The sequence below is a fragment of the Cynocephalus volans genome, chromosome 1 (genome assembly GCF_027409185.1).
Source record: "Cynocephalus volans isolate mCynVol1 chromosome 1, mCynVol1.pri, whole genome shotgun sequence".
Taxonomy (NCBI): Eukaryota; Metazoa; Chordata; class Mammalia; order Dermoptera; family Cynocephalidae; genus Cynocephalus; species Cynocephalus volans.
In genome coordinates, this window is record NC_084460.1 from 246,532,549 (window position 1) to 246,549,662 (window position 17,114).

The 17,114-nt window shown below is 36.6% G+C and overlaps 1 protein-coding gene across 5 annotated transcripts in view; it reads right to left on the reverse strand.

Annotated features, from left to right (window-relative positions):
• ZNF385B (zinc finger protein 385B) overlaps positions 1–17,114 on the reverse strand; it is a 295,165-nt gene that overhangs the window by 13,093 nt on the left and 264,958 nt on the right. The gene's annotated exons all lie outside the window — the stretch shown is intronic.

Consider the following 17,114-nt stretch of genomic DNA (forward strand, 5'->3'; position numbering starts at 1 on the left):
AGAACAGCAAGTACAAAATCTTGAAGTGGGAACAAGCAAAAACAAGAAAAGTGAGTGGGACTGGAGTGTGAATGTAGGATGTGAGGTGGGGGAGCTGACAGGGACCAGATCACATACTGTCTAATAGAGCATGAGAGAAATTTGGATATAATCTAAGTATGATTACAGAGTAGTGCAGAGGGGTGATCTGATTGATGTTAAGATCATTTTCACTGCTATGTGGAGAATAGACCATGCAAGGATAAACACCAGGAGATCAGTTAGGAGACTACTGCGGTTGTTCAGGAGACAGCGGATGGTTGCTTGGGCCAAGGTGGTGGTAGGGAAGTGAGCAGTAGCTTCAGGATATGTTTGTGGTAGAACCAACTAGACTTACTGACTGATTAGCTGGGGGATGTCAGAGAAAGAGAGGAATCAAGGAGGCCAAGGTCATGGATTTTGTTCCATGCTTAGGAGCTATGGATTTCTAAATTCATGCCTGTTATTGCTGAAGACTGAAACGAAAAATGTGAACCAGTCTTCACAAGCAAGTCACTACAACTGGACAATCCCAGCTCAATACACACTCCCTAAGTAATGATTTTAATTTTTAAGTTTTGGGGGCAATATTATTCATCCATTTGCATATTATTTTTTTATCACTATGATTTAAAAAGACTAAAAGTTTAGATAGGGTTTTTCTTTTTTTTTTTGCTGCTGGCCAGCACAGGGTTCTTTGGCCTTGGTGTTGTCAGCTAGATAGAATTTTAACATGTATATTTTACTTTCAATAAACTGTAACAATTTCTCTAAATAGTCATTTACCATTTTTCAAAAAGTCTTTGAAAACCGTGAGTGTTGTTCATTGATACCTACGGATATCTTTCCAAGACAAGACTTCCGGAATAGCAAAGGAGCCCCAAAACTTGAGAAAAGTGCTGAGGACACCAAGACCACATTTTCAATATCAGGATACTTCAAAAAGTCCACAGAACGATTTGCAATATCTTTTAATTCTGTTTTTTACAAACTTTTTGAAGTACCCTTGTAGAATCATACATTGTATTTCCTCAGGACACTGAAGGATACTGCTTGTCAATTTACATGATTAATTTTTTCTTTTTATACTTAATATTACACTAAAAAGAATTAGATGACAGAAGGCATGCAGTGAAAGGACTGTTAGTCACAGTCTTTCCTGTATTCACAAGCACCTTGTCCAACATCTCATCATTATTCCAAAAAACAAAGCAATGCCCATGATACTGCTTAACACTTATTAGACAAATTTAGCTCACTTTGATAAGGAATTCTGAAATTATTCTATTCTGCTTTATCTTCCCACTTTTCTGAATAATAAGAAATTAATGGATGTCAGTCAGCATACCTACTTCCTTCTAATTGTGCAGTCTTGTGAGAACTGAAGCTGAAAAGCCCATGGGGTTCTGTGCCAGACAAAAAAACACTGCAAACCTGTGTGTATGTAAATTGGCGTGCTGCAGAAGACTTCTTAAGCCTTCTTTGCCTCATTCACCTCCTCCTTATCTACACATTTGACACAGTACAAGTGATTAAACTACCAACTGATGACATATTTTAAAGTTTAAAGTAGAATTTCATTAAGATAGTTAATGGATTAGCAAAAAAAAAAAAAAGCACACAAGCTGCAAAATGAATAAGTAAATTTGGTACCTTAGAGTTCTTTGCGAAATAAAATATAATTAGAGATGTACAGATTCTAGAGCATCATCACTGTATTGCCTGATGCACAAAGAAAGGGGTGTTCATTTGTAGTGTAACAGGACTGCACCTATCTAATGGAGCAGGAAGAAAGGGCCAGGATTGCAGATAATGATCAGATACAGCAGTCAGTTTGCCTCACTTTATTTATAAGATGTATTCCTGAATGGTTATATCCAGAAAGATCTTGGGAAATTTAGTAATAATTTGAATGCACTATTTAAAAGATAGGTTTTTGAAAGTAAATCTTTCTTGGCAATGTAGTAATCGCACACAATTATTTTATAATTCTGTATTTGTATAGATTAGATTTGCTTAAATTAAGAGCATATATAGTGAAAAGTTATATGGAGAAGAGGTAAAAAAAATCAAACAAACAAATGGGGAAAAAGTGATTATATAAAGGGAATATACGCATCAGTCAGCTTCCCCATGGGAGCTTTATCCTTCTTAAGTTCCCTGCCAATACTCCAGACCTCTCATTAGTAAATGTCTGGTCTTCTGTTTCTTAGATAAATGGTAAGTTGAGTGAGTTCACCCCTGATGTTACAATTTCTTCCATCTGCACCTATTTTCTTCATATCTATGAGGAAAAGGTGTTTGCTTCCACTTGAACTCTCTGTCTTATAAGTCTCTACTCTCTTTCCGATAGCTTCAACTACTTTATGTCTCCTGGGTTCTTTCTGTGCACAAAATTCTAAAACCTCCATGTCCCAGAAGTCATTCCCTGACTTGGTTCACTCCTGTACCTTCCCACATGTCTTCTCCTCACTGCTGAACTGGAAGTGGTCGTGTGAAGTCCATCTTTATCCTCCTGCCAAAGCCAATGGTCTCTCTTCAGTATTCTCTTGCATTGGACACAAGTTTCTTCTTGAAACTTTTTTCCCTTGGTGTCCACAACACTTCTGCCCTTTGATGTCTACAACACTTCTCTTGCCTGGTCTCCATCAGCCTCTACAACAGCTCATTCTAGGCCTCCTTTACCTGTTGCTATTCTGCCTGCCACTAAGTGCTGGCCTTCCTCAAGGTCACACTCTTGTCCTCTTCTTCGGTGTTATATGATCCAATTCACTGCAATGACTTCCTCCACCACACTGACATTGACCCCTAAATCCACGGGTGAATTCTTTACCTCCCTGTCAGGGTCAAGACCCTTTTTTCCCCACCTGCCTGAATGGATGAGCTGCTCCACATAGGGGGAATCCCCTATGCCAAGCAGTCCCCATGCCAATGAACAGCATTACCAATTATATGTCAGAACTGTCAGCAATGACTCTTCAATTCTTCCTTCTCATCATCTACATTTAATTAACAACCAAAGTTTACTGATATTATCTTCTAAATATCTCTTCTGTCAGCCTTATTCACCCTTCCATCAGAAGGCATTTATTCAGCATCTACTATGTGCCACTGTCTCATTTCAGCCTCTCCTCTGTTCTCTCTGGATTACATAAAATTTCTTTACTCATCTTGCCATTTCTAGTCTCTGAGCCCACCTCGTCCTCCTTCCCTACTCCACACTCTCCTAATGCTCTTCACATAATTATATTATGATTTTATATTAATTGTAATTATTTATTTGTACTTAAAAATTATTACTAAGATAGAGATATTTTTGAGTCCTAGAACCATTTCTTAATTTATCTTCATGCCCAGTGTACAGAAAACCATAGGTGGGCAATAAGTTTGCTGAAAAAAGGAATGTACAATTTAAGACAATGTTCTCTGGCCTTACAAGTAAAAATATAAGAAAAATTCACTGCTGATAGCTGAATGATAACTAGTGAAACAAATATACATTCAACAGATAAATAAATGCATTTAAGCTGTTGATTATGTAAAATATTCATATCATTGTTGCCAAGGCTATATGTTTGGAATAACTATTTAATGTGAGTTGAGGTTGAAATTCTCTTAAGAATGAATTTCCTTGAGATATACTAAGACAGAGTCACATAACAACAAACACATTCCTTTGTGCCAGGTCCAATATTCTGATGTTGATAAATGAACAAATCTGTGAATTTCATTATTTTCTTTGTTAGGAAGCCTACACAAACTTACATATTGGTAAACAATGTACCTCTGATAAAGTTACAGATATAGCTAAAAAGCATGTACCTCTGCCAGAAAGTCTAAAGCACATGTGAAAACAAAACATTATCAAAATATAGCCAGTCCTGTTTGCAGCTAAACTGGTGTACTGTTCTTTGGCAGGGTTTCTCTTGAGACTGTAAGTGTTCTGTTTGGAAAGTCATCAGAGGTTTCTAACCTAACAACCCATCTCTGCAATGCTCTATGCAGTCAACATTAAATTACATCAAACTATATTCATTTGAATTATCCATGATTACATGGTTGATATATCTTTTTAGGTAACAGATGTTCATCACTGAAGGCAGCATTATGAAAGCTTTGCGTCTTAGGATTGTACCACTCACGACTAACCCAAATCCCCAAGGCACATAATTTGGCAACCGGTGGCACCAGACTAGTACACTGGGACTCCTTTAGTCGCCCATTCAGGCTTCCTCCAATTAAATGCCTAACTTAGACTTGATATAATTCCAAATGTCCCCAAGGGCTATCCAGCATAGTATAGTATAGGCTGGTTTATCTCATAACACCTACTAGTTAGCTGACTTGCTTTATTAGTCATAGGACTTCCTGTTAGAAAATGTCTGATCTCAGTGTCCTACTTGAGAGTAGACTGCTGGACCACCTTTGGAAACTGAGAGTTTTCTACATGGCTTATGCCATTTTGCAGATGTGGAAAACAAAATAGAGCACTTAATTCATAAGCCCAGAAAAACCAAGTAGGCAAGGACAAACATGGAAATTCAAGTTAGTTTTTGAAATTCTCTTGTGCACAATGTTATACATTGGGCCAATCTGATGCCTTCGGGCACTTTACATCCAATGCCACATTACCATGCCACCAGCTAAATGTTGGAAACCCTGTCTCTTCAAGCATGACTAAGGACTGTGAAGCTTGCTAATTCCTAATTAAGTATGTTTATGTCTAATTTTCATATCTTGGCATTTAGAGTAATCCTGAAAGCAGGGAAAGTTGTCGATAAATTAAAGTGACTCTTCACTGAATCAGAATCTGTATGTCCTTGGCTTAAAAAAAAGAACCCAGAAAAAAGCTTATTCTAAGTAACTCAAGACTCATGTAAGTGAGGTGACTAATTTTGTAAGTCCAAAACCGGCCCTGCACTGTATGCACATTTTGCAGTAATTCTCACATCTTGCAGGCTGCACTCCTGACTTACAATATTGCTGTTCTTTCCATTTGAAAGCTTATGTCAATCAGGTTCTGGCTATTGCGCTACACCCTGCAGCGATTTTGTGGTTTAATGAAATGTCAGCCATTGCCCTCCTTGTCTGAGCACTGCATGACAACTGCCCGTTGTCCCTTGTGCCACTTTGTTGGGGAGCAGAAGCTGCCAGTCTCACACTCAGATAAAACACTGGCATCTCCAAGTAGCACCGTGTTGAAAGCTGGCAGTCTCCACTCCGTGTCAGTGGACTGGCACTGATATTAGTGAACTTGTCAGCTTTTCTGAGTGAGCACAGAAGAGGGCCTGTTTGCTAGAGTTTGAACCTAATGAACAGCTTTCTCCTATTTTGTGTAGTTTTCCAGCCATTTGACTTGTACAATAGAGAAATCATATTTCAACTTCTTCAGGTTGAATGATTGCTCCTTTTCCGATTTGTCACCAAGAGATGTGAAACACTTATTTCTGAGGCAGCTTTATTATGGAAAATAGAATAAGTAACTTATGTCACTCAAATCAAGCCCCTCAGGGAGTAGGGCCAGTTGAGATTCAAAAGCCAGGAATAAGATTAAAAACTAATTTTCTAGGTAGAATGAGGAACAGGTTCCTTTTCTTTTAGATGAATGGCCCCTTATAGAGGGAACAGATTCACAAGGTGCAAGTAAAACATTTGAATTCAGCTCCTCCCACCTTTCTTCCCCTCCAGATGCAGAGATCAGCAAACGGTTTTTAGCTTTGATAGTCCAGGCAGGGAAAGGTCAGCCTGAGAGCTACTGAGGAAACTGAGTCTTTCTTCAACTAGTCAGAGCAGAAAAATTACCATCAGGAAGCAAGTTTATGGCCTCAGGCTGTTCTATGGAGACAGACTCTCACTCTTTATGGACCTGACTAGGTACTGCCTGCTCTAAGGAGACTATGCGGACGTTCAGGGGCTGGACTGCCCAGGCATAAGAAAGCTACCAATCTTTTAAAAATATATTGTTAAAAGGCAATCATACTTTTACATTCCTAATATAGTATTTATGCCTAAATTCAATCTTCTGCTTTATTATGAAGTTGTCAAAGCCAGATTTATATTGAAGACCTATAGGTTGCAGGAGAAAGTCTGTTGGCCATAGAAAGTCTCCTTTAAAAAGTGATATTAATTTAAGAGGCCTGGACCCTCAAAAGGGTTTCTCTTGGATTTCTTATTATGCTAGTTCTCTTAGGAACAATGTATAGGGAGATGTATGACTATGAGACTGTGACCATAACAGAATTGAGCAAGGAATAGGTAGGACGTTACACTGCAAACTGTGAAACTCACAGCTATAATACAGAATAAATGGCTAAGAGTTTTTTTTCCATCCTACCTGTGCTCCATGATATATAAACCTCATCAAGACATAAGAAGAAGTTATTATAAAAATAACAGCATATGGAGACTAGAGAAAAAAACCATAATTCTGTCACACTAAAGCAAGGGGCCCATGAATACAAAGGATCCAAGAACTTGGATGGGAAAAACTGAATCTTTATTTTCGGTTGTCTATAATTGAAATTTAGCATTTTCTTCTATTGTAAATGAAGGCAACAAAATGTAGCAGTCCAGCAGTACCTGTAGCTTTGTTACCAATCAAAATCAGATATTTTTATCAGACACTACAGTTGTCATAGAACGCTTGAAACATTGTTTATGCTCATAACAATATCAAAATTATGGTAGATATTAGAACGATTGCTAGATCTGATTTAATGCATTATTGCTACATTACAATACCATAACAAAAACTTGACAACTGTATTTTAATATAATTGGTTTTCCTTGTAAAATTATAAATTCCATTTTATGGATTTAAAAACATCAGTCTGAGAATAGATTTCACTATTTGGCCACAGAAGTCCATGGCACAGAAGTTAAGAACCTCTGTGTTTATGTCCATCATTTCATTCTGCCTATATTTCTGTCCTTACCCATCATTTCAAACACTCTTTTCCCAACATCCTAAATTCCCTTCCTTGTCCCCAAGTGTCCTTTCATTGCCTGTTATTTAAATGGGGCAGTCTTTCACATCTCAAATCCTATGAAGTATTGATCCCTTTGATGAGAATCTCCTTCCCCTCCACTGCCAAACCAGAGACTCTGTTTTTCTAGTTAACTTCTTCTAATCCCCTAGGCACAGAGAGCTTAAATCTCCTGCCTAGGACTTCCCCTCCTTCCCAGACTATGTCAGCATTCCTTTCTATTCATTCATCAAGCTCATCATCACTTGCTCAGTATCTATCCTTCTGGACAATATGCTGTTATGAGAGCAAGACACAGATTTGTCTGATTCACTGTCATATACACAGTACCTATCATGATGCTGGATATTCAGTGGGGCTCAGTAAATAAATATATGGAAATACATGAATGAATAAACCATTTTGTAATTTTTTGATTTAATATATTTTGTAACTCTTCAATTTAATATGTTACTTGCTTTTTCCATGTTGTTATTTTATTTACTTTAAAGCTGTATAATCCAAGTTCTTCAAGAAATTTTCCTAGTACTAATTATCTTGTCTCCCATTTTCATTAATATGAATCATGCTACAATGTGCATCTTCCTGCATAATAGTTTATTTTTCTTGCTTTGTGTTTAGGATTATTCCCTTAGTGTAGAATACAGGAAGAGAAATTAATTGATCTAATGGAGTAAACATTTTTATGGTTCTTGATTTATTCTATGAAGTTACCTTCTAAAGGAGTTCTCTCAATTTAAAATGCCACAAGTTATATAAGCAGAAGAGCTGCTAATGATTTTTCAAAGTACTTAGAAAAGCTTTTACTGGATATTAATCATTATATCTTTTGGGTTAGTCAAAGGATTGAGCAAAATTTTGGTTGAAAAAAATAAGCAAAGGATTTTTCTTAAACTCAAACTGTAGTATATTAATTAATTTCCATATTGAGTAAAGTTATTTTATTTGTTAACAGGGAACTAAGAACAAAGATATTGTGCTAGGGAAGACAAATTATTTTAACTCTGATATGGCCATTTTGATAGTTAAATGGACAAAAATCATCCTAAGACTCTGAAGGAAGTTCAAATATTTGGAAGCAAGGATAGAATAATCTCTGCTGTGATAAGAAAGTATTTCTGTCATTTCATATTTGAAAGAAAACATAACATGTATTTTCTAGAGGCGAAGTAACTAATAGTCTACAAAAAATACCAAAAAATTATACACCAAGAAAATTTTTTGCAAGGAGATAGAAATCAAATGTATGGGCTGACAAGTTTTTCCCTTTTCACTGACATAAATGCCAGCAGGAACTTGTCAGGCAGAGGTGTGTTTCTCGTTTGGATCACACTGTCCTCCCTAATCCTTTGATCTTAGCAGCCAACCCTGGCTCCAGGCAGGCTGCTTCTCCATGTGTAGCACCCAGTTTTCTCTCTCCACAGATGGGGATATGTTGGGTTGTATCTTCTTTTATTACTGTAGCTGTACATGGAACAACCTGTGATATGGGAATACAAAGAAAAAAGAGCTAACCAGAATTTTCTTGCCCTGTCCACATACTAGGAAGTGTACCAGAGCTTCTTCCGTTAAATTCCACTTAATGATATTCACTGAATATTTGCTAACTATGTGACTACCATGTGCAGGATGGAGTACCAGGAGCTGTCGGGATGTAACAGACAAGACACATTAAGCAATGGGAGGTTGAGTAGAAAGACATCTTCCTTATTACATAAAAAGGTGAGAAAGACCATGAAGGCCCTTCCACATCTTTAAACATCTCATTGGGAGAGTCAGGCTCATCAAGCCTTAATGTCCTGGGATGAAAACACAGCGTGAGTAATTACTAATGGTAATAAAACAAGCACATAAAGAGGAATATAAGTGCAGGTCACTGTTGCATGCAAGCATGGCATGAAATGATCATAGAGTCAAAAGAAGAACAGGGCCTGGAAATTTCTTTGAACGAATAGTTGCTTTTTATGGCTACCATTTATTGAGTATCTATCACATGACAGGCACTGAGCAGGGCAACTTACATTAATTAGCTCATTAATCCTGACAACAACCCTAGGAGGTGGGTATTAGCACTCCCATTTTATGAATGAGGAAATGGTGGGTATTAGCCCTCCTATTTTATGACTTGGTTAGGGTTATATGAGGTCAGTGAGAGGCAGAGCTAATCTGTCTGACTTCACATTCATGTTCTTTTTACTATGCTATAGATGTGAAGTAGGTAAATACCACTCAGGAGTCATATTGTAGTTAATAAATCCTTACACAAAACCACTCACAACTTGATTCTTTTAGAAAACAAAACGGTGGGAAAAGAAACAACACATTTTTCTGAAATGTCAGATTTCTAGAAGTTTCATCTAGTAAAAGAAATTTCAAACAGTCTGCAAAAAGCATAAGCAGTAAAGTCCATAAACCTTTATCCAAAGGTAGTGTATCATGGTAGTGGATTTACAGGATGGCCCAGGTAGGACACTGGCATTGAAACACTTTCTATTTGAATGACTCTTGGTCATTATTTCCCCTCTGTAGGTCTCACTTTCCAGTATTCATCAGAAGACTATTATAATCACTCAATAGGAGAGTGTATATAAAATACTTAGCATGGTAACAGGCACATAATCATTCAGTTACACATTAATCATTACTAGTACTGCTATTAAAATTATTTTTTTGCAAATGTCTAATAAGTTTGGATCTGTTTTTCTAGAATATAGTATATTAGGTGCAGCATAATGGCAGATGGTGATAGCCGATAAGAGGCAGTTGTCATCTCTTACTGATAGCAGCAAGAAGAGATAACTAAAATATGACACCATGGGAGGACCAAAAGATAAATAAAATAGCTCTAATAATATCAATAATAGGCTTTTCTATTATAATTTACATTTTGCAAAACCCTTTTACAATCATCTCATTTTATCTGTACAACACTGCTGTGAGATAACGAGGGCACTATTTTCACTTTACAGATGAAAAAAGAAAGGCTCAGAGAATTTAATAACTTTCCTGGAGTTGCAGCTCGTCGGAAGTGCTGAGTACCACAGTCTAGAGGTGTGCTGTTCAATACAGTAGCCACTAACCATGTGTGGCCCCCTAAAATTAAATTAATTAGAATTAAATAAAATGAAATACTTAGTTTCTCGGCAGCATGAGTCACATTTCAAGGTCTGAAAAGCTACATGTGGCTAGTCACACTCATGTTGGACATGACCATTTCCATGATCACAGAACATTTTACTGGACAGCTATGGTCTACAGAAATGAGAACATTAACCTGCATAATGTTATGCCTGATGAACGTTACATATAATATATAACATTATATATAACAGTGAACCTGGGTCCCAGAGAACAGTGTCAGGGAATAGAAATATACTTTAGAACTGTTTCTATGAAAAACACTTTAAGCTTTGTACTATAAGGTTAACTTTATGTGGCACTAGACTATAAGCATCATTAGAACTGGGCCCAGAATCCCAAAAAATGCCTAGTACATGGCCTTGCACACAGAATCTACAAATATTCACTGAATAGCTCTATTTGATCATCCACCATGTCAGAAAAATATGTCACTGAAAGAGAATTCTTCCTGAAGCAAATAAGTGGAATGTCATAAAAATATAAGTAATAACTTTTGTTGAAATCTCAAGGGCATTTATGGTTATACATTTACAAAATTATTCAGTGTACATGCAAAGTCCTTTTATATTTCAATATCTATTCAATGCAGAAAGGTTGTAAATAAATGTAGTCAAAAGAGATGAATACCAGTTAAAAGAAATATGTCTGAAGGCGAGAAAAGCTTTTAGTAATGATATAAGCCTTAATGAGGAAAAAATCCAAGGTTTTGCTTTTTTGGTGTGGTTTGTAATATATCCCCAGTAAATCATAAGTGAGCAGAGCCTCAATAAGCCATAAATCGGTCTCAACTTTTGGTTCACTTTTCTTAGACCAACACTAGGAAATAGCTTCCCAAAGGGGAGAAACTAACAATAATTGTCCAGCATTATTTCAAAGCGATGTAAAATGCTCAAGAAGTTTCAGGAGTTAGTTTCCAGAGGATGACAGACACTCTACTTAAGAACCTTCAGCCTTGCCTGGCTGTTGTCAAATTCAAGGTGCATAGGAAAAAATGGAGGCAGTCCATTTTTTAAATTGACTTTGAAAGTCTTAATGATATATGAACGTTTCATGAAAATATGAGCCTTAGCATAATGGTCTGTTCTCTTCAGACAGATGGGACTCGTTTATGTTCTACATGATTGTACCTCAGAACTTCAAACTTAAGATGTTTGTCATAAATATAGTTAATCTATTATTTTATGAAGGGCACTAAATTTCAGTCCCTTGAATTTGGATAGATATATGCCAAATTTATGATGGTGCTTGTCTATAAATGACAAATGCTGCCAAAGCAGAAAACTATCATTTTCTTCTACTCAACAGCACAAGGTCCTATTGCTAGAGACAGAAATGGGTGAAGAAGCAGTTAAGAAGACCTTGTTGGCTAATTGATGGAGTCCTGTGGCAGTCAGCGGAAAAGAGAAGTTGTCATTTGGAAAACTTGGCCCCATTTATAACAACACATAAAAATTATGAAACACACAGGGGAACTCATAAAAATGACGAGGCGAGGGTCTTCATTTGTATCTGTAGCAAAAGAACTCTTCAACAAAATTGAAAATACACTTTCATAAGGCAACAGGGTGACGATAAAAAGAGGAAGTGCAGCCTTTCCAGGCAAATCGTATTGCTCTACTAGCTGATAACCTACTTTATACCTGAGGAACTGCTACCATTCAAAAGCACAACGTGCTGAAAAGTAAAATGAGCTGTTTCGAGGTGTTCTATTCCCTTTCCCTCCTTCTTATGTCGTTTCTAACACTTTTATCTCACAATCTCCATAGGTTACTGTGTGGGATTAACAAAACAATCTCTCTGCTCTCAGTGGAAATCTTTTAGACGGAATGATTCAAAATGCAACTGAAAATGTGGACAGTGTTCAAAACAATCCAACTGTACCCTTTCAGAGGCAAGGCAAAACTTACGCCATACTCTTTGCCAGTGTTAACCTCTCTCTGAGTGAGAATATTTGGCTCTAGACATATGAAGTCTACAATTGTCAAGCAGGAGCTTTGAGAACATGTGTCATTTGCCATTTACCTGAAATGAGTGTTTTTATCCAAATTTTCCCTTGAAATGATCTATAACTTCTAAAGATTTGTTCTATTATAATTAAACACCACAGACAATACACTACATAGGAACTAAGGATTATCAATAAAATAATGCCTTAATGCCCCCCTTCACTGCCACAGTTCCTGCCAAAAAGTATCAACAGTCAGCAAGCAATTTAAAAGTAATATATAGTCCTACTCACCAATTCTTTACAAAGTTGCTCAGTGGTTTCTGACTTTGCCCATTGGGAAACTTGTATTTACTCCTCGAAGTCACAGAAATTTAGACGTAATAGGAATAAAGGAATCAGCATGCAGCAAGAAGCTCTGAGTTTCCATTCTGACTCTACTGGGATTTGAGTTGTGCAACCTCACACAAGCCACTTAATCTTTCTAAGAACCAGGTTCTTTATTTTCATCATATTTTGGGTAGCAGCTTGAAGATGGTGACTATACATGATTTCTCTTTATATCCCTAACCTCCAACATGGTTAAAAAAAATAAAAACAAAAACACCACTAGGTTAGAAGTCCTTTGAGGGCAAGCATCTTTCTGTTTATTGTTGCACCCCCAGGGTCTGATAAAATATACAGATATATTATTTAGTATAGATAATAAATATTTGTTTAGTGAATAAACAGATATCAAGTTTGTTGCATGAATGAATAAAAGATGAACACTAATTTCAGTGCTACCTATCACTAGGTTGTTGAGATGGTCAAATAAAAACATATATGTGACTAGATCTTATAAACCAAACAAATTTAAGGTGTTCCTATTGTTATATTTCACGCAGAACATACTAGTTCCATCATCCTTGCTTTTAATTGCATTTGTAAACATATCTATGGCATTTTGAATCATTCCATATGCTTTCATCTGTTTAGACAGCAACTGATTAAAGGCTGTTTAGCTCTAAATAGAAATGTGTTTTCCCCATCTTGATATCTAATTAATTTTTTAAAAAATCCAGTGTTAAAGCCTAGACATATGGACAACAAAGATAACAATCACAATATTTTAACATTAGGTTGACTATCATAATATTTTATTATTTTCAAAAATTAAAGTTTTTTTGAAGGGTCTGTGTTTTTGGACCTGTTATGAATTGTCTAAATGCTGTCACAATAGACTTCAATTTGATGTATGGGACATATTATTGCAGGGAAGTATACTGTCATATGGCATTATGACACTTGAACTCCAGGAAGAAATTTGGGTAGAGTGTCTGGCCAATATGTTCTAAGCTGCCTAATGCTTGCTGTGTTTTGACCCCGATTCTCCCAAAGCACAATTTTCTCCCTCCCACTATGTTTCAAATTCCCACTGTTGCATCATTAAAAGTTAGGACAGATCCTAGGAGACCATAAAGCCATTTCTTTGGATTTTACATTTAATTCTACCTCAACTACTGAAAAGTTAATAGGACAGCTATACTTACTGAACTGCCTCCAATAAAACATAATTTATTTTTTAAATTATGCAATTAAAATTTCTTAAAATATATGAAATTCTTGCTATTATAATTTAAACCCATTTTGGTAATGATCTGAGAAGAAAAAGAAAAGAAATCTTGCCATGATACCCTGAAGTTTTTAATGTATGATAGCTTCATGACAACAAATCTCTTTGTATTACACATATCCAGATACAACATGAGCCAAATTATGTCTCCAAACATTAACATAAAAGAGAGAAATGGTTGTCCCAAGCACCATAATAGTGGGTAAGAAGGCTTCCCTAGCTCTTGGAAGACTGTTATAGCACTTGTTAGAATAAACAATTTGTGCTCTGGAGGAGTATAGAGAGGTCTCTGTGGGTCCCCGGCTCCTTATCAGATACTCTGAAATCACACCTGACCTTGGCTGATGTTCAGTGAATCTTGGGCTGCTGCTCTCTCAGAAGCTCCCTCTCTTATCTGGTTATTTCCTCTCCCTCAAAATTTGCTCTCATTGAACAAACCTCTGTTGCTAAGCTATTATTGATGCTAAAACATGAGAATGAAAATTGAATTAGTCAATCTTATGGATGTTGTGAATGCCTGGTTATTTGAAATCTGGCAGCTGAGACATCAAGTGAGTAACATTTTCACTTTTCATTCAGATGTCTGAGAATCCCATAGATACTACTTAAGCCCACTTGACAGGAGCTTTTCATTCAGAGGAAAAAGACCAATGCTAGGGAGTATAAGTCTCATGACATTTGCCAATCAACCATGAATTTTCATTGTGACTGTCACTCTAATTTTTGGCTGACTCCTTACAGGCAGTGATGTCTGAAATAAAACATTTTAATCAATTGTCATTGTCACCATTCCTCTTCCCACCCCCTTCTTTCCTACATTCCACCTAGAAAATTTATGAAGCACTGGTTTTCATGTCTTCTGTTTTTCTAAAACAGGGTTTTAAATGAAATGAAAGCCAGATAGCAACAAAAATCTCTGAGACTCTGACAAAGCTGTAGTGGCTTTTCAAGGATTTAGAAATAGGTGTTAACAATACATTATGTATTACATTGTTTAGACCAGATTTCCCATCTGGGAAAAGCTGCTAATTTTCCAACTTGAAAATTCTATAAAACACATGTGGGAATTTTTACTTAGAAGCTGACATTCAATTGAAGGTAACAAAAGAACATCTATCTATTTAGCATACACAACCCACTTTTATTTAAATAGTGCCATCTTTCAGCAACTTTGATGTTGCTTTTGTGGATATAACAGAACAAATAAAATATCTCATTAGTATTAATACTTACACAAAACATAAAGAAACAAATAAGTAGTTTGAAAGGCCCAAAGAGTTACCAAATAATGTATACAGATTTTGAGTAAGGAAACATAAAAAATGAGGTAACCCCACAATAGTGGTTTCCATTACTCCTAGTCCAAATCTGGACAGTCACATGGTGAGTGAGGTCACCACTGTTAGACCACGGGTACAATGGGGATTGGGAAGGGAAGTGGCAGAGGGAACAGAGGATGCAGGATTAAAGACTGCTCCACATTTACTGGAGAAGAGATGCTGTGGTTGAGATTTGTTTTCCTCTCTCTCCACTCTCATCCCCCAAGGTTCTTCTAGATCTTAGTCCTCTTTCTTTGTTTATCCCACTGCTATACTTGACTCTGCTGTGTTCCAGTTGCTCAGTAGGCAGCTTAGGAAGTCTCTTCATTTTATTGAGCATCCACTAGCATTTAAGTGTTGAAATAAAAGCCTTGAATCATTAAACTTTATTTCAACATATACTCATTGGGCACCTCATAGGTATAAGGCATGCTGTGATTATAACCCAGGCCCCTTTATTTGGATTTTCTATTTCCATATTACTCTTCCTTGGTTCCTTGCTAATCCTGACTTTTTTTTTTTTTTTTTTTTTTTTTTTTTAATAAAAGATGACCGGTAAAGGGATCTTAACCCTTGACTTGGTGTTATCAGCACCACGCTCACCCAGCGAGCTAACCGGCCATCCGTATATGGGATCCGAACCCGTGGCCTTGGTGTTATCAGCACCGCACTCTCCCGAGTGAGCCACGGGCCGGACCCTAATCCTGACTCTTTGACATCTTTTTTCTACCTCCTTTTCTCTTCTTCTATACCTTTTCTTTCTCCCTTTAATTATTTTCTGTTCTTTCATTGATTCTTCTCTCTTTGGTTCCTCTCTATTTCTGTTTTTGACATTTTTTTCTGTTCACTACTTTTATTACTATCCCTAGAGCAAGCCCAATTCCCAAATAATAATATAACTTAAGTGGACCATTGAGCACACTCAGTAGCCATGCTGGGATGTTTATAGTACTGACCAACTGCTCTACTAGCTCAAGTCACAAAATAAGCTGAAAGAATGGAGTGACACTAACCACCGTTGTTTTATAATTATATGTATAAGTTCTGCTGGAAATAAAGAGCATAGCTCAGGTAAAAAAAAAAAGAAAACTTTGGCAGAGTACTGATTTATAGAGGCAGAAATATGATGTAGGGAATAAAACCAGCCAGGACACCAGGAAATGATGAATCCTCTTGCAAACACTGGGTAACCTCCATCAGATAACCGTCACATGTTACCAAAGCACAGTTTGTAGTTTTGTAAAATGGAGATAATATTTGGTATTAATGTCTGATAGATATGGGTTAAAGATTACTTAGAAAATATATGTAAACAGACTTTGTTCTTTAGAATGGGGGAAGTGCTATGTAATAATCCAGTATTTATTTAACTGTTCATCAGATAATACGATTTAGTGATTCTATCACACAAAGAACAAAAAGTCTTTATTACCAAATTTGGGTTAGCTGATTTCTTCTAGGCTGCAGAGATTTTGGAACCAGCATCTATGGGACCTAATAAATAATGGTCACATCCCACACACTCTCTTTGTCTGAATAGGTTTTCTGAGCATTTCTCTTACAGCAATGAATTTTCTCTTCTCCAAGGGCCCTGAGCAGCCATGGGAAAGCATTTTAAAGTCTCCTTCTCAAATTCTACAATGATTTGAAGAGCAGAGGAGAATCAGAAGTGTGTGTGTTTCCCAAATACGGAGGTCCCTAAAGACAGAGTCAAATGTAGAGGAAGGTATATATCCTCTTAGGCTGCTTTAACAGACACTGTTCTTCAATTAGCCACTGAAACAAGATGACATATCCATCATGGGCCCTGAGAAACAAGTGTGAGAGTGTGAAAGCCTATTAAACATCCAATTTCATAATATCATGCTAAGAAAAAATGACTTATTTCTCTTTCCACTGAATGAACCTACTCAGAAATATTGCTGATTCACTGGAACTATGAAATATAGACCCTTCTTAAGAGGTACTTTCATTAGCAGCTTGTATCCAATTACATATAAAGTTCTTCTGTTAATCAGTTTATAACTCTGTAAATCATTCCCTTAAAATCTTTGAGTTCATTTGTAACTCTGAGGGGAATTCTGAAGATT